This window comes from Quercus lobata, chromosome 4 (assembly GCF_001633185.2).
Source record: "Quercus lobata isolate SW786 chromosome 4, ValleyOak3.0 Primary Assembly, whole genome shotgun sequence".
Taxonomy (NCBI): domain Eukaryota; kingdom Viridiplantae; phylum Streptophyta; class Magnoliopsida; order Fagales; family Fagaceae; genus Quercus; species Quercus lobata.
In genome coordinates, this window is record NC_044907.1 from 73,721,892 (window position 1) to 73,726,172 (window position 4,281).

Consider the following 4,281-nt stretch of genomic DNA (forward strand, 5'->3'; position numbering starts at 1 on the left):
GGCAGCATCTATATAATATTCATTCCATCCCATACATTCCTTATAACATCATCAGAAATACTACTCCATTTTCAGAGTTTTGTTTTTGTTGAATTGGGTATCAAATGGGGCGTTCAACTTGGAAGTATCAAGTCTTTTTTTTGTTCTGTCTGATCTTGCATTCTCAACTTCCCTTTCCATGATCTCTCTCTTCTTCCTTGTCTTCAATGCCACCATGCTCTGCTCTACTCCATTTTAATAAGTCTTTTTCTCTTGCTAGATTTTCTTCTGTCTCACAAACTTCTTATCCAAAAACAGCCAGTTGGCAGGAGGATAAGCACTGTTGCACTTAGGATGGGGTCGAGTGTGACAAAAAATACAAGCCATGTGGTTGGCCTGGACCTTGGTTCCAGCTAGCTTTATGGCAACATTCTTTCCAACAGTACCCTGTTTTTTCTTCCCAATCTCAGGAGGTTGAACCTCTCTTACAATTCGTTCAGTTTCTCCCTAATTCCTTCTGAGTTTGGCAACTTTAAGAGTTTGACTCATCTTAGCCTTTTCGATTTCGTATTTTTTGGCCAAATCCTGTTTGAAATCTCTCAGTTGTCTTCACTGGTTTCACTTGATCTTTCTAATAATCTCCTATTAATCGAAGCTCCAGTATGGAAAAGAGTCCTTGGTAACCTAACTCAGTTAAGGGAACTTCTGGCCAAAATGGGTAACTAGTCATAATTTTCTAACTATGTAGTTAGTAGTTCTGGTTTCTAAACTATATTTTTTACTAGCATTTCGAGTTTAAGAGACTCGATTTAGGGTCTATAAATCGAGTTTTTGAGACTCAATTTTTATGGGTTGTTCATGTCTGATGTGACACTTTTTCCACGTTGCATCTACATGGAAATCAAGTGTCTAAGATTCAATTTACATTTAAAAAAAAAAAAAAACCAGAAGGACAACAGGAAAAGAAAAACCACAACAACAGAAAATATGTGTTCATCGGAGAAGAAAGAAAAAAAAAAAAAAAAAGGAGTCACGCGACGACCTGGGTCATGCAGCGGCCTAGGTCTGGCACGGCTTGGGTCGGCTTGAGCTGCATCTCCATTTCTTCTTCTTCTTCTTCTCTTTCTTTCTTTTTTTTCTTTTTTTCCGCGTTTTTTGCTGTTGCATTTTGGGTCATTAATAATATTATTTTTGGGTTAGAAATCAAATCTTAGAGACTCGATTTCCATGTAGATGCCACCTAGAAAAAGTGCCACATCAGATGTGAATAACCCATGAAAATCGAGTCCCAAAAACTCGATTTATAGACCCTAAATCGAGTCTCTTAGACTTGAGATGCTAGTAAAAAATATTGTTTGGGAACCAGAACTACTAACTACATAGTTAGAAAATTATGGCTAATTACCCATTTTGGCCGGAACTTCTTTTGGAAAGGGCAAATATGTCCTCAATTAGACATAATTCTTTGATGAATCTATCCTCCTCTTTGACAACTCTTAGTCTCCGTTCTTGTGACTTGCGAGGAAAACTCGAAAATAACGTCCTTTGCCTTCCCGGTATACAAACCCTTGATCTAACGGGTAATTGGGACCTTGAAGGTTCTCTTCTAAAGTCTAATTGGAGTTGTAGTTCCCTGAAGTTCTTAGGTCTCTCTGGGAGAATGTTTTCAAGAGAATTCCTTAATTCTATCGGCAATTTGAAGTCCTTGGAGCATTTGGCTCTCCCTGGTTGCAATTTTACGGGGTCAATTCCAGCATGGCTTGGGAACCTTACATATTTGGATTTGTAAAATAATAGTTTTAGCAGTGAGATTCTATTACCACTTTTAAATTTTAGATCTTTTTGGCCGATGCATCAAACTAACAAATTTTTAATTATTGGTGAATATTTTTAACAGGTCTGTTGCCGTCATCACTATTCAACTTGCTGAATCTCTTAACTTTACGCCTTGGGTACAATCAACTTGTTGGTCCCCTTCCTAGTCACGTAAGTGGTTTGAATCTAGTTGATCTCTATTTAAGATCAAATTTCCTAAATGAAACACTGCGATCTTGGTTGTTCAATATGCCATCTTTGGAGACTTTGTATCTTAATGGTAATCAATTCATTGGTGAGATTGGTGAATTCAAGTACAATTCATTGAAGTATCTTTATTTGGGTTATAATAAGCTGGCTCTATACCTAGGTCAGTATCTAGCCTTGTGAACCTTACTAGCCTATCTCTCTCATCAAATAACTTGAGTATTATGTTGGGGTTAGAGATGTTTTCAAAGCTCGAGAATCTCAAGTACCTTGATTTTTCAAATAACTCAGTTAGCATCAACAATAATTTCACCTATTTCCTGGCCAATCTTTAATATTTGAATTTGTCTTCCTCCAATATTTGTGAATTCCCAACTTTCTTAAGACTGTCAATAGATTTACAATCCTTAGACCTTTCCAATAACAAAGTTTATGGTCGAGTTCCAAAATGGTTGGGGGATGTGGGTATGAATTTGTTATATTATGTTAATCTTCATGGCAACTTGCTTCAAGGACCATTTCCCACTCTAAATTTTTCTAGTTTGCAAGTTATCTTTTTCTCCAATAACAATTTAACCGGAGAAATCCCTTCTTTAATTTGCAATGCAATTCACCTTGAAGTTGTAGACCTGTCTCATAACAACTTAAGTGGCATGATTCCTAAGTGTTTGGTAAACTCTACTGCCCTCTCAGTGTTGGATTTGCAAATGAATAACCTTCATGGTACCATCCCTGCAACATTTGCCAAAGGAAATTACATTAGGAGTATTAACGTTAATGGCAATCAATTGGAAGGGCCATTGCCACGATCTTTGGCAAATTGTACATACTTGGAAGTTCTAGATCTTGGAAACAATAAGATAAATGGAGCCTTCCCTTATTGGTTGGGAAGTCTTCATAAATTGCAGGTTCTTGTCATAAGATCAAATAGATTTCAAGGTTGTATAGGCAATCCCAAAGCCAAATTTCCTTTCCCAAATTTTCAAATCATAGACATCTCTAACAATCAGTTTAATGGTCCTTTGCCAATGACATATTTTGAATATTTGAAAGCCATGATGAATGTGGATGAAAGTGGAGTTGCATCGAAATATATGGGAGAATATTATTATCAAGATTCATTGAATATCATGATGAAAGGGCAGTATATTGAGATGGAGAGAGTCCTAACCATCTTAACAAGCATTGATTTTTCAAACAATAGTTTCAAAGGAGAGATGCCAAAGATAATTGGAAGGCTTAAATCACTCAAGGGGCTCAAATTTTCTTACAATAACCTTACAGGTTATATTCCATCATCAATTGGAAATTTGACCAATCTTGAATGGTTAGACCTCTCTTTCAACAAGCTCGGTGGGGAGATTCCTAGTCAATTGGTAGATCTAACATCGCTTGAAGTCTTAAAGCTATCACATAACACTACAAGAAAAAATGTTTATTGCAACGAAAAAAACCATTGCAATAACATTAGAGTCATTGCAATAGTTGATACAAGATGTTGCAATAAAATTTGAGGTAATAGGTTTATACAACAAAAATTTTTGTTGCAATAAACTCCAAATATTTTAATAATAACTTTGATACAATGATATATATATATATATATATATATATATTGTTGCAATATGCAATTTACTATTTCGAATATCTTGTAAGTATAGATTATTACTTCACGAAACTTGTTGTAATAGATTGCAAATGATCAAACAAAATAAATCGGATTAAATTACTGCAATAATATCTTCATTGTAATAGATAATTAATTCATTTTGTCACTACGATTGACTATGAAATAATTGATACTAAGTTATTGCAACGATATATTCATTGCAGTTATGTTTCTGTCATTGTAATAGATTGTAAAAGAATTAATATAAAATTATTGCAATGGTAACTTCAATGTAATAAGCTATTAATTCGAAATTTTCATTGCAATAGATTGCAAAAACAATTGGTATCAATTTATTGCAACAATTCTTTCATTTTAAGTTATTACAACAATTTTTCCTCATATATTAAAGTTTCTATTTCAGTTGAAAATTATATGTTATTGCAACTTATTATTGTTGATGCAATAATTTAACACTTTTAAGTTACTATTGCAACCATTTTAACTTGTAGATGTGATATTTTGTCTAAAACTACTATATACATATTTTGTTCTATTAACACTTGATGTAATAGACATTTTTTGTTGTAGTGTAACCATCTCACAAGACACATAACTTCAGGAAATCAATTCAATACATTCAACAATGATTCGTACACCGAAAACTTGGG

At 34.1% G+C, this 4,281-nt stretch overlaps 1 long non-coding RNA gene across 1 annotated transcript; it reads left to right on the plus strand.

Moving 5' to 3' along the window:
• The first annotated feature begins 1,403 nt into the window (after window positions 1-1,403).
• On the plus strand, window positions 1,404-2,130 carry LOC115987533. The gene is made up of 2 exons (XR_004091135.1): window positions 1,404-1,784; window positions 1,877-2,130. It is a non-coding gene; the product is annotated as an uncharacterized LOC115987533 (long non-coding RNA).
• The last annotated feature ends 2,151 nt before the right edge of the window (window positions 2,131-4,281 follow it).